The sequence below is a fragment of the Oryctolagus cuniculus genome, chromosome 1, assembly GCF_964237555.1.
Source record: "Oryctolagus cuniculus chromosome 1, mOryCun1.1, whole genome shotgun sequence".
In the NCBI taxonomy this organism is placed as follows: Eukaryota; Metazoa; Chordata; class Mammalia; order Lagomorpha; family Leporidae; genus Oryctolagus; species Oryctolagus cuniculus.
Window position 1 is genome coordinate 64,959,025 of NC_091432.1, and position 14,253 is coordinate 64,973,277.

At 46.1% G+C, this 14,253-nt stretch overlaps 1 pseudogene; it reads left to right on the forward strand.

The window, feature by feature from the left end:
- The first annotated feature begins 11,130 nt into the window (after positions 1–11,130).
- On the forward strand, positions 11,131–11,925 carry LOC100340043 (S-phase kinase-associated protein 1 pseudogene; annotated as a pseudogene).
- The last annotated feature ends 2,328 nt before the right edge of the window (positions 11,926–14,253 follow it).

Below are 14,253 nucleotides of genomic sequence, written 5' to 3' on the forward strand. Positions count from 1 at the left end.
AAGTAAAGCCACTACCTACAGTGCCAGCAAAACATATGGACGACGGTTCAAGTCCCAGCTGCTCCACTTCCAATCCAGCTCTCTGCTATGGCCTGGGAAAGCAGTAGAAGATGGCCTAAGTCCTTGGGCCCCTGCACCTGCATGGGAGACCTGGAAGAAGCTCCTTGCTCCTGGCTTCAGATTGGCACAACTCCAGCCATTGCGGCCATCTGGGGAATGAACCAGCAGATCAAGGACTTCACTTGCTCTCTTTCTCTCACTCGCTCATTCTCTCTCTGCAACTCTGCCTTTTAAATAAATAAATAAATCTTAAAAAAAAAAAAGGAAGTGAAGCAGCCAGGATTCGAACTGGCACCCCACCAGTATAATTTTGTTTCATATTTCTCTTGCAATGAGCAAAGTTGGCTCTTTTTTTTTAAGTTTAAAGTTTATTTGCATTTTTTCTCTCTAAACTTTTTTTTAAAAGATTTATTTATTTATTTATTTGAAAGTCAGAGTTACAGAGAGGAGAGGCAGAGAGAGAGAGGTCTTCCAACCGCTGGTTCACTCCCTAATTGGCCGCAACGGCCAGAGCTGTGTGGATCTGAAGCCAGGAGCCAGGAGCTTCTTCCTGGTCTCCCATGAGGGTGCAGGGGCCCAAGGACTTGGACCATCTTCTACAGCTCTCCCAGGCCATAGCAGAGAGCTGGATCAAAAGTGGAGCAGCCAGGTCTTGAAATGGTGCCCATATGGGATGCCGGTGCTTCAAGGGCGTTAACCCACTGTGCCACAGTGCTAGCCCCTATAAACTCTTTGGATTTTGGTTAATTTGTTCTTTTTTTCCAACTTTTTCTTTTGAAATAATTATATACTTGCAGAAAGTTGCAAAAATGTGCATTGAGTCCCACGTATCCTTCACCCAGGTTTTCCTAATGGTGACATTGTGTATAGTGGTAGTATAACATCAAAACCAGCAAACTGATTTTGGTACAATATTGACTGATTTTTTTAAGATTTGCTTACTTATTTGAAAGGCATAGATACGGAGAGTTAGAGAGAGATCTTCCATCTGCTGGTTCATTTCCAAGATGGCCTCAACGGCCAGGGCTGGGCCAGACCAAAGCCAGTAGCTAGGAGCTTCTTCCAGGTCTTCCATATGGGTACAGGGGCCCAAGCACTTGAGCCATCCTCTACTGCTTTCCCAGGCCATAGCAGAGAGCTAGATCAGAAGTGGAGCAGCTGGGACTTGAACAGGCGCCCATACGGGATGCTGGCACTGCAGGTGGCAGCTTTACCCACTATGTCACAGCACCAGCCCCTCTCTCTGTCTTTTAAATAAATAAACAAAAAAACATGCTTTAAAGGATTTATGTATTTTTATTTATTTGAGTGGCACAGATACAGAGAGAGAAAGAGAGATCTTCCATCTGCTGGTTCATGCCCCAAATGGCCACAATGGCCAGAGCTGGCCCAGTCTGAAGCCAGGAGCCAAGAGCTTCCGCCAGGCCTCCCACACAGGTGCCGGGGCCCAAGTACTTGGGCCGTCTTCTGCTGCTTTTCAGGTGCTTTGGAGAGAGCTAAATTGGAAGTGGAGCAGCCGGGTCTCAAACACACACCCATAAGGGTCTCAAACACGCACCCTTAAGGAATGCCGGCACTGCAGGCAGAGGCTTCACCTTCTACATCACAGTGCTGGCCCCGGGTGATTGATTTTTGAAAGGCAGACAGAGAAGATACACCAAGAGATCTTTCACCTGTTGGTTCACTCCCTAATGCCCACAACAGCCAGTGATAAGCCAGGCCAAAGACAGGAGTCAGGAACTCAATCCGAGTCTCATGTAAGTGGCAGGGACCCAGGTACTTGAACAACTGTCTCCCAGGGTGTGCATATTAGCAGGAAGCTGGAATCAGAAGCAGAGTTAGAACTCAAACCTAAGCACTCTTATACTGGATGCCAGTGTCCCAAGCAGCATTGTGACCCCTTAGCCAAATGCCTGCACTGGTGTTGCCTACAGACCTTGTTCCATTTTCACATGCATTCATTTATGCATATGGGTGCACGATTTTATAACAGTTCATCTCCTGTACAGATTCACGTCTACCACTACAATAAAGATACAAAACCAGAGTGGGAATTTAGCCTAGTGGTTAATGCCAGCCTTCCACATTCGAGGGTCTGGGTTCCATTCCTGGCTCTGGTTTATGACTCCCACTTCTTGCCATCCACAGAGATGACCTGGGTTGTGTTCCTAGCCCCTGACTCTGGCCCAGCCCAGCCCTGACCATGTGGGCATTGGGGGAGTGAACCAGTGGATGGGAGTATGCTCACACTCTCCCTCGCTCTCTGTCTATACCTCTCAAATAAAAAACAAAAAGATACAAAACTGTTCTACCACCACAAGGGATTTCCTTTGCTATCCTTCCTTCCTTCCTTGTCCCCTGACCATTACTAACATGTTCACCTCCCAAGCTGTGTCATTTAGAGAATGTAACCTTTTGAGGTTGGCTTTTTGCACTAAGCGTAGTACCCTCCAGAGTGGTCTCCGTTGTTCCATAAAGCCCGATTTTATTCCTTTGGATTGCCGAGTAGTGTTCCATCTTGTGGATGCAGCAGCCTGTTTAATCATCCATTCGTGGAAGGTCACCTGGAACGCTTCCAGTTCTGTGCTATGATGAATCAAATAAAACTGCTGTGCACATCCAGGTACAGGTTTGGGTGTCAACGTAAGCTTTTCTCTCTCCGTGACTGCCGGGTGCCAGAGTGGCTGGAAGGTGTCCCCTGTTCTGATGGAGAATTATTCCCCAACGCAGCAGAGAGGGGCGGGACCCTAAAAGCTGATTAGGTGGACTCATGCTTTCTCAAAGGACTGTCCTGGCTCAGCAAGAGTGAGTTATTATAAGGTAGAGGCAGGCCCTCTTCTTCTGTCCCTCTTCCACACACACTTGCCCACCTGCGTTTCTGTCGTGTTACAAAGCAGCACATGACCTACGCGGGAGACAATCACCTGATCTCAGACTTCCAGCTCCAGAACCACGATGAGCTAAACAAACCACTTTCTTTATGAACCCCAGCTTGGGGCCGGCACTGCAGGGCTGCAGGTTAAAGCCCTGCCTAGGATGCCTGCATCCCAAAAGAGCAATGGTTCGAGTCCCAGCTGCTCCACTTCCAAGCCAGTTTTCTGCTGATGTGCTTGGGAAAGCAACAGAAGATGGCCCAAGTGTTTCGGCCTCTGCACCCATGTGGGAGATGTGGTGAAGTTCCAGGCTTGGGCCTGGCCCAGCCCTGGTCTTTGCAGCCATTTGGGAAGTGAACCACCAGATAGAAGCTCTCTTTGTCTCTCTCTCTCTCTGCAACTCTGCCTCTCTACTTTTTCTTTTAATAAATCTTTAGGAAAAAATATAACCCCTGCAGTCTCAGGTATTCAGTTACAGCGACAGAAGCAGACCAAAACCCAGGGTGACATGATAAATCTGTTTCATATTATTAAGAAACTGCCAAACCGTTTTCCACAGTGAATGCACTATGTTTTCCCTCCCCCGAGTGATTCAATTTCTTTCTAAAAACTTTTTTTTTTTTTTTACTTTATATGAACCAGCAGCCATATGGGATGCCATTGTTGCAGGAGGAGCCGAACCCTCTGGGCCACAATGCCAGCTTCCGCCTCTAATTTTTAAAAGATTGATTTACTTATGTGAAAGGCAGAGCCTCAGAGAAAGAAGGAGAAATAACGAGAGAGAGAGAGAGAGAGAGACTTCAATCTGTTGGTTCACTTCCCAAGGAGCCAAGACTCCATCCTGGTTCCCCACTTGTGCCATCTTCAGTTGTCTTTCCAGGCACATTAGCAGGAAGCTGGATGGGAAGCTGAGGAGCTAGGACTCAAATGGGTGCTCCAATATGGGATGCCAGCACAGCGAGCAGCAGCTTAACCCACTGCACCACAAAGCCAGCCCCTTTGTTTCCTCTATTTTTGGAAAATGGTGATAAGTTGTGGTCAATCATCCTTTTGAAAATTAGTGGGCAATGGCCCAAGTACTCGAGCCCCTGCTACCCATGTAGGAGACCATCATAGGGTTCCTGGTTCCTGGCTTTGGCCTGGCCAAGCCCTGGCTGTTGTGGCCATTTGGGATAGTGAACCAGCAGATGGAAGCGCTCACGCTCGCACTTGCTCTCTCTCTCCCCTTCTCCCTGATGCTCTAACTTTCAAATAAATTTTTTTAAAAAGAAAAGATCTAGGGGCCGGCATTATGTGGTACAGAGGGTTAAGCCACTGCCTGTGTGCTGGCATCCCATTTGGACACCAGTTTGTGTCCTGGCGGCTCCCTTTCCAATCCAGCTCCCTGCTAATGGCCTGGGAAGAGCAGCAATGGCCCAAGAGCTTGGGCCCCTGCCACTCAAGTGGGAGACCTGGATGAAGCTCCTGGCTCCTGTCTTTGGTCTGGGCCAGCACTGGCCATTATGAGCATCTGGGGGGTGACCAGAGGATGGAAGATCTCTCTCTCTCTCTCTGTCTCTCCCTCTCTGTGACTCTTTTAAATAAATAAATAAATAAATCTTTAAAAAAAGAAAGAAATTGATTTCTAAACCCAATTCATCCATTCCAGATCTCATGCTTTCTTCTGGGCATTTTGTTTTTTCATAAACTTGAAATCTTCCCATCTTGGCCGGCACCATGGCGCAGTAGCTTAATCCTCCGCCTGTGGCACCAGCATCCCATATGGGCACTGGTTCTAGTCCCGGCTGCTCCTCTTCCAGTCCAGCTCTCTGCTATGGTCTGGGAAAGCAGTAAAAGATGGTCCAAGTCCTTGGGCCCCTGTACCCACGTGGGAGACTGGGAAGAAGCACCTGGCTCCTGGCTTTGGACTGGCACACCTCTGCTGTTGCAGTCATTTAGTGAGTGAACCAACGGAAGGAAGACCTTTCTCTCTTTCTCTTCCTCTCACTGTAACTCTACCTCTCAAATAAATAAATAAAATCTTTAAAAAGAGAGAGAGAGAAATATTCCCATCCTATCCGGGATGAATCAGGGGAAAAGAAATATTTCTTCTGTTCACCCAAGACAGCCTGGGAGGCTGTTTTCTAGAAAGATCATAGAAGGGTTGTGCATGGGGGTGGGTGGAGGAGAAGACGCTATAGGCTTCCAGGGTGGCAAAGACAATGAGACTGAGCTCCAGGAGCAGCTAGGGCTGGGGCTGTGTGGCCTGCTCTGTAGGGGGGCCAGCAGGTGGTGGAAGACACGGGTGTCTGCCGAGGACGGGCAGCGCCTCCTCCAACGTGTTCCTCTACCTAAGAGCTCAGATCCTTTGCACAACTCTGAGGTAGGAGGAGCCCAAATAACATCCAAGATATGTATCCTGAGTTGGACTTCACTGGACTTCAAGTAAAAAAAAGATACATCTTTTCTCACTTTCCTACCTTTGTGTCGTAAGATATGTGGCCACAGCACAGTCAACAGGAAAACAGACAACAACTGTATCACACATAGTAAAATTACTTATTGACTAAAAATTGTGGAAAAATCCAGTCTCCTTCACAAAGCAGAGATCTGCAGAATTTACCGAGGAAAAGTGGACTTGACAGAAGACAGAAGTAGTGACCACAAAAGATAACTTACAACGGCAGGAGCTGTAATGATTAAACTGTGATATGGATTTTTAAGATTGACGGATGACTCAAATCATCATTATAAAAATGTACATGGAAAATTATTTTTCAGCTGAAGATAATTGCAGTTTAATCTGAGCGAAAATGGATAGGTTGGAAATAGCTTTAATAGGCTGTATAGAAAAATCAAAGGTATTGAGCTGACCTGGAGGCATCCAGGCTGGTAGATACCCGCAATGAAATGGTCAATATGACAGAATCCCATCTGTACTTAGAAACGCTAGACAAAGACATCCTCAGAGGGCCAAAAGGGAGGCTGCATGTCCCGCCCCGCTATGCTCAAGTTTCAAAAGACAAATGGAAACAGAGGCAGCTGGCCTGCGCCGCGGCTCACTAGGCTAATCTTCCGCCTGCAGCACCGGCACACCAGGTTCTAGTCCCGGTCGGGGCGCCGGATTCTGTCCCAGTTGTTCCTCTTCCAGTCCAGCTCTCTGCTGTGGCCTGGGAGTGCAGTGGAGGATGCCCCAGGTGCTTGGGCCCTGCACCCGCAGGAGAGGCACCGCAGTGGCCATTGGGGGGTGAACCAACGGCAAAGGAAGACCTTTCTCTCTGTCTCTCTCTCTCACTGTCCACTCTGCCTGTCAAAAAAAAAAGAAAGAAAGAAAGAAAAAGAAACGGAGGCAGTGGGTAAGCGCTGGCTCATCTGCATTGTGTCAAGATTCATTTGATTCTTCCATCAATTTTTCATCAATAGAAAATGTCCCCGCACATAATTTCACTGCTATGAGTCTTATCTCTGTGGATTATCAGCAGGCGCCTACCTGGTGAAGGCCGCTGCCTAGGGACCCACACCTCAGCACTGCCCATGACCGTTCTCCCTCCACCCACCCAGCAGGTACTCAAGAAGGGCTAGCTCTGGGCCAGGCCCTGGCAGAGGACTCACTCCAGGCCTCGCCCTCAAATGAATGTAACTCGGTTGTGCAGCGTTTTCTTATGTATAGAACTTTGTTCTGCTGATATTTTGCATCTTTGTTTGGCTTAATATTCTTTGCTGTATCTCTGTCAGGTTTTTGCATCAAGGAAATGCTGATCACATAAAAGTGATTAGTACTCCTAATTTTTTAATAAAGTTAATTCGGGGAGAGATCCAAGGTGGCGGAATAGGGAGACGCTTACTGCTCTAGCCTAAAGGAAGACAGTTTTAAGGAAAATGGGGAGAGTGCAATCTCAGAGAAGAGTTAGAGAGAAAACGGCAGAGGAAACTTCATGCAAATTAGAGGGACACTGTGGACCCACATGGAGGTCGCGGACACGCACAAGTCGGGACCCCAGCAGCCCAGAGCCTCAGCACCAGCCTTGGAGAGTGAGGTGAGACCAGACTGCAGGAACCCAGGCTGCTGGTGATAAAGCTAGGGAAGATCCTGGCATGGGCCTGGCATGGGCCCTGTGGGGGACAGTGTACCTGCCAACCTAGAGGGGAAAAAAGGGGCCATTTCTCTCTCCCCCACCACCCTGTACTGGCATTCTGTAACAAGCCAAGAGAGGGTGGGTGCCATTTTAGACATATGTAACAGCTGTGCTGGCTCATGTCCACACTCCAGGCAACCAGCCCAGCGGAGACGCCTGCGCCTGGCTGGGAGAACTGACAGGGGGCTGGGTGCTTGTGACCGTGGGAGCCTTGTGTGCTGGGACTGTGAAAACACTGTGGCTGCGTGGGAGGGTGCAGGGTGTGGCTGGGACTTTGGGTAGTCTGTGGGCATCTCTACACGCTCAGGGCTCCCCAATTTCCCTGTGAAGGTCACTGCTGTGGGATCCATGCTCACACCAAGGACTGCACAGATCTCTTGTGGTTCTTGGGGCAGTGTGGACAAACACTGTACCCACTGGGGCAACCACCCTGGTACTGGTCTCATTTGAGGAGAGGAGGTGAGCATGAGACAATGCCAACAGAGAAAAAAAAAAAAAAAAAAACAACCTATCCTTCGATTAAAAAAAAAAAAAAAAGGAAATTTACCACACCCAACCTGGGTGTCACCTTGGACATTCCCCCTCACCCTGGAGCACTGAACAGAGCTTCTTGGCCACATCCACCACACACCTCTGGGTATTCACTGAGAAAGCAGAGACTCCAATAAGCCACAGAGGCATATCCAAATATAAAAGCTGTCGCAGGGAAAAAAAAAAAACAAAACAGGAACCAACAAGTATCTCTATAAATGCTGAATAATAAGGGCAACAATACAAGAAACAAGAATAAGGAAGAAAACATGATGCCTCCAAGAGAACACAACACCTCAAAACATTAGAATGTGAAGATGAAGAGATTGAAGAAATGCCAGAAAGCAATTCAAAAAATTGATCATAGAATTACTTAGAAGTAATCAGAAGCAAATCCACGAACTAATGAAATCTACACAGGACATGAAAGAAAATTTCCCATGAAATTGAGATATTAAAGATAAATCAAAATGAAATCTTGGAAATGAATTCAATAGAACAAAATAAAGAATGCAATGGAGGGGCCAGTGCTGTAGCATAGCAGGTAAAGCTGTGCCTCATGCCACGTGCCACATGCAATGCCAACATCCCCATATGGGCACCAATTCAAGTCCTGGCTGCTCCACTTCCAATCCAGCTCTCTGCTAAGGCCTAGGAAAGCAGTAGAAGATGGCCCAAGTGCTTGGGCCACTGGACCTGTGTGAGAAACCCAGAAGAAGCTCCTGGCTTTGAATCAGCTCAGCGCCAGCCATGGGGGCCATCTGAGGAGTGAATCAGCAGATGGAAGACCTCTCTCTCTGTCTCTGACTCTCTGTAACTCTGCCTTTCAAATAAATAAATCTTTAAAAGAAGAAGATGGCAAAGAAGACGAGGAGGAGGAGGAGGAGGAGGAGGTGGTGGCAGCAGTGATGATGAAAAGTCTTAACAACAGACTTGCTGAAGCAGAGGAAAGAATAGACAAGTTGGAAGACAAATCTCTGGAAATTTTAGACCAAAAACAAGAAGAAGAAATCAGAAAACTAAAAACCGAGGCCAGCGCCATGGCTCACTTGGCTAATCCTCTGCCTGCGGTGCCAGCATCCTATATGGGCACCAGGTTCTAGTCCCGGCTGCTCCTCTTCCAGTCCAGCTCTCTGCTGTGGCCCGGGAAGGCAGTGGAGGATGGCCCAGGTCCTTGGGCCCCTGCACCCGCATGGGAGACCAGGAAGAAGCTCCTGGCTTCTGGCTTCGGATTGGCGCAGCATTGGCCGTAGCAGCCATTTGGGGGTGAACCAACAGAAAAAGGAAGACCTTCCTCCCTGTCTCTCTCTCTCACTGGCTAACTCTATCTGTCAAATAAAAAAAATTAAAAAAAAAAAAGAAAACTAAAAATCACTGTGGAGAATATGCAGGATGCTATCAAACAATCCAACATATGAGACTTAGGAGTTCCTGAAGGCATGGAAAGAGAATGGATTATAAGGCCTTTTCAGGAGTATGGCCCGAGTGCTTGGGCCCCTGCAGCCACGTGGGAGACCTGGAGGAAGCTCCTGGCTCTCTTCCTCTGGCTCTTCTCTCTGTAGCTCTACTTTTCAAATAAGTCAATCAAATAAATAAATCAGTCTTTTCAAAAAAAAAAAAAAATAAGGCCTTTTCAGTGAAGTAATTATAGAAAACTTACCTAATTTGTAGAAAGAGACATCCAGGTACAGGAAGCACATAGAATTCCTAATAGATATCATCAGAAAAGATCTTCACCATGACACATTGTGTTTTACTGTGGAGAGTTTTACTACAAAGAAAAGACTCTAAAATGTACACAAGAGAAACTTAAGATTACTTTCAGAGGATCTCCAATTAGACTCACAGTGGACTTCTTATCAGAAACCCTGCAGGCTAGGAGAGAACAGTGAGATATATTCCAAGTCTTAAGAGAAAAAAACTGTGAACCCAGAATACTGTACCCTGCAAAGCTCTCATTTATGAATGAAGGTGAAATAAAGATCTTCTATAACAAACAGAAATTGAATTTGTCACCACCCATCTAGCCTTATAAGAGATGTTTAAGGATGTGCTGCACACAGAAACACAGAAACGTGGTCATCACTACCAAAGAGGTAAAGGAAAGAAATCTCCCAGTAAAAGTACAAAGGAAACCCAAAGTAAACAACAGAAATATTTATGGAGAAATGACAGGGCCAAGTCATTACTTATCAATAGTCATCTTGAATGTAAATGGCCTCAACTCTCCAATTAAAAGATATACACTGGCTGAAGGATTAAAAAACAAAACCCACCTATTTGCTGCTTACAAGTAACACATTTCACCAACAAAGACACACACAGACTGAAAATGACAGGATGGAAAAAAGATATTCCATGCTAGCATAAACCAAAAAAAGAGCTGGTGTAGCCATCCTAATATCAGACAAAATAGACTTTAACACAAAAACTGTTAAAAGAGACAAAAAGGGGCACTATGGAATTATTAAGGGATCAATTCAACAGGAAGATGTGACTATCACAAATATATATGCACCTAATTACATGTCACCAGGATATTTAAAAGAAATGTTAATGGATCTAGAGGGAGACATAGACTCCAATACAATAGTAATGGGGAATTTCAATACCCCATTTTTAGCAATGGACAGATCAACCAGACAGAAAATCTGCAAGGAAACAACAGAGTTAATTGACACTATAGATCAAATGGACCTAACTGATATCTACAGAACTTTTCATCCTACAGTTGCAGAATACATATTCTTCTCACCTATGCATGGAACTTTCTCTAGGATAGATCACATGCTAGGCCATAAAGCAAGTCTCAGCAAATTCAAAAAAAATGAAATAGTACCATGCATCTTCTTGGACCACAATGAAATGAAGCTGGAAATCAACAACTCAAGAATCTCTAGGGGCTGGCATTGTGGAGTAATGGGTAAAGCCACCGCCTCTCCCTCTCCCTCTCCCTGAGATGCATTGATAGCTCATTTATTTAGTGCCTTTCTAATTTCTTGATGTAAGCACCAATTGCTATTAACTTTCCTCTTAACACTGCTTTTGCTGTATCCCGTAAGTTTTGATATGTTATACTGTTGTCTTCATTCATTTCCAGAAAGTTTTTATTTCTTCAATGACCCACTATTCATTTAGGAGCATGTTGTTCAGTCTCCACGTGTTTGCATATGTTCTAGAGATTCTTTTTTTTTTAAGATTTATTTATTGGGGCTGGCATTGTGGCACAGTGGGTTAGAGCCCTGGCCTGAAGTGCCAACCTCCCATGTGGGTGCCAGTCTGAGACCTGGCTGCTCCTCTTCCAGTCCAGCTCTCTGCTATGGCCTGGGAAAGATGGCCCAAGAGATTGACCCCTGCACCCATGTGGAAGTCCCAGAAGAAGCTCTGACTTCTGGTTTCGGATCAGTGCAGCTCTGGCTGTTTCGGCCAATTGGGGGAGTCATTGAAGAAATAAAAACTTTCTGGAAATGAACGAAGACAACAATACAACATATCAAAATTTATGGAGTGGCCTTGTCGTCCGCCTTTCTCTTCTCCTTGCATTGACGCCACCCCTCTCTCGTCAGCCTCCGGCCCGCCAGCTCCTCAAACCCGAACACCATGCCTTCAATAAAGTTGCAGAGTTCTGATGGAGAGATTTTTGAAGTTGATGTAGAAATTGCCAAACAGTCTGTGACTATCAAACCATGTTGGAAGATTTGGGGATGGATGATGAAGGAGACGATGACCCGGTTCCTCTACCAAATGTTAATGCAGCAATATTAAAAAAGGTCATTCAGTGGTGCACCCACCACAAGGATGACCCTCCTCCTCCTGAAGACGATGAGAACAAAGCAAAGTGAACAGATGATATCCCTGTTTGGGACCAGGGATTCCTGAAAGTTGACCAAGGAACACTTTTTGAGCTTATTCTGGCTGCAAACTACTCAGACATCAAAGGCTTGCTGGACGTTATGTGCAAGACTGTTGCCAATATGATCAAGGGGAAGACTCCTGAGGAGATTCGCAAGACCTTCAACATTAAGAATGACTTTACTGAAGAAGAAGAAGCCCAGGTACACAAAGAGAACCAGTGGTGTGAAGAGAAGTGAAACGTTGTGCCCGACACTGTAACACTGTAAGGATTGTTCCAAATACTAGTTGCACTGCTCTGTTTATAATTGTTAATATTAGGCAAACGTAGACAAATGCAGCAGCAAATCATTTGTTTTAGCAGAATATTGTCCTCACTGCATGTGTAGTTTGAGTACAGATTCCAAACCCGAGTTTCTTCTAGTATGATTGAAAGTTCCTGTTTACTTTGCTCTGAATAAAACTGAACTGTGGGTCCTTGATAGAAAGTGGCATTTGGGGCTTCCTCTCTTCTCGCAGAGTGATTGCTGCCTAGTTTATTGTCCAGTTAAATTGAGTGATCGTTTAAAAGTTGGCATTGTAAATAAAACAACTTTCAAAAAGAAAAAAAAACTTACGGGATACAGCAAAAACAGTGTTAGAAAAGTTAATAGCAATTGGTGCTTACATCAAGAAATTAGAAAGGCACCAAATAAATGAGCTATCAATGCATCTCAGGGAGGGGGAGAGGGAGGGGGAGCGGGAGCGGGAGAGGGAAACACTCCCCAAGTGGCCACAATGGCAGAAGCTGGGCCTGTCTGCAGCCAGGAGCAGGAGCTGCTTTCAGATCTCCCACATGGGTGCAGGGGCCCAAGCACTTAGGCCATCTTCTGCTGCTTTCCCAGGCAATAGCAGAGAGCTGGATCAGAAGTGGAGCAACTGAAACATGAACCAGTACCCACACAGGATGCAGGCACTGCAGACAGAAGCTTAGCCTATTATGCACTGACCCTGGCTGCTCCACTTCTGATCCAGCTCCCTGCTAATGCACTTGGGAAAGCAGTGGAGGAAGGCCCAAGTCCCTGGGCCCCTGCACCCATGTGGGAGACCCAGATGAAGCTCCTGACTCCTAGTTTCGGCTTGGTCCAGCCATGGCCATTGCAGCCATTTAGGGGAGTGAACCAGTAGATGTAAAACTTATTTTCCTTCTCTAACTTGCCTTTCAAATAAACAAAATAAATCCTAAAAACAAAAAGGGGGAGGGGAGGGGCGGCAGTGCTGTGGCACAGTGGATTAAGCAGCTATCTGTATGGGCTATCATCCCTGTATACAGATGCCAGTTTGAATCCTGGCTGCTGCACTTCCGATCCAGCACCCTGCTAATGTGCCTGGGGAGGCAGTTGAGGATGGTCCAGGTGCTTGAGCCACTACACCCACGAGGGAGACCCAGATGAAGTTCCTGGCTCTTGACTTGGGCTTGGCTCAGCCCTGTCCATGGGAGCATTTGGGGAGTGAACCAGTGGATGGAAGATTCTCTCTCTCCCCTTGTGGGGAGCAACTCGGACTAGACTAAGTTACTGGAATTAAGACTTATTCTATGCATCTGCTCTCCCACAATATGGCGCTGGGAGAGGAATAAACAACTTCTACACAGCTGCCTCCAGTTCGACCAATAACCTGCAGGAGCTGATCCTGCTCCTGATTGGAGGAGAGCAGCGTACTCGGCGTGTGGGTAGCAGAGTTGGGACTGGTGGAAGAGGACTATAAAGGAGGAGAGAGACAACATGCACCAGGAACATCTAAGGGGAACATCAGGATAACATCTGAGCAGCCCCCAAGAGAGCCAGCCAGCGGTGTGCCGCTCCCCCGCGGAAGTGGGGAAAGTGGCAGGGGGAGCCACCCTTCCACGGAGGTGGAAGGATCGGCAGCCAACCCGGGAAGGGCCAGCAGCAAACCCGGGAGGGGCCAAGCAGACGAAAGAACAGCGCAGGGTCCAGTGTCGTTCCTCCGCGAATGGGGGAGCAACATCCCCTGTCTATATCTGCCTCTCCATCTCTCTGTAACTCTACTTTTCAAATAAATAAATATAAAAACAGGACTCCACACTTTTCCTGTTTGTGCTTGTGTCGGTTCTGGTAGGCTGTGCTTTTCTAGGATGTAACTGTTGAGACTAGCCTCTCACTGTCTTTTTAGGACCTGTAGAGAGGGTCTTTTCATTCACTCCTCTTTCCTTTCTTTCGACAGTCTTGTCAGTTTGTCAGCTTTAGTAGTCTTATCAGATAAACAACTTTTAATAACTCTTTCATATCTTTGCTTTATATTTTATGAGGTTCTTCTGGCATTTTCATCCTTCTACTTTATTTACACTGAATTCCTGACTATTTTTCCTAACTATTTGAGACAGATTTTTTAGGTCATTGATTCCAGCTGTATTTCCCTTCCAACATAGCATTTAAAGCCTCTTCTCGCAAGTTTTGGCATATCATGTTTTCATTATCAATCACTTCAAATATTTTAAAATTTCCATGTGCTTTACTTTTTGATTTATGGGTTATTTAATAGTATACGGCTTTATTTCCAAACATTGAGATTGTCTGGTTTTCTTTTCACTTTTGATGACTAGCATGATCCCACTATGGGCACTGATCACATTGTGTAGGATTTCCTTGTCATTTTGGGAGATTTGCATCATGGCCTCGCTTATCAGCAAATATTCCATATGCACCTGACAAAACAAGCTTCGCATCTTCTTTGTCCTTTCCGTTTTTTTTTTTTTTTTTTTTTTTTTTACAGGCAGAGTGGACAGTGAGAGAGACAGAGAGAAAGGTCTTCCTTTTGCTGTT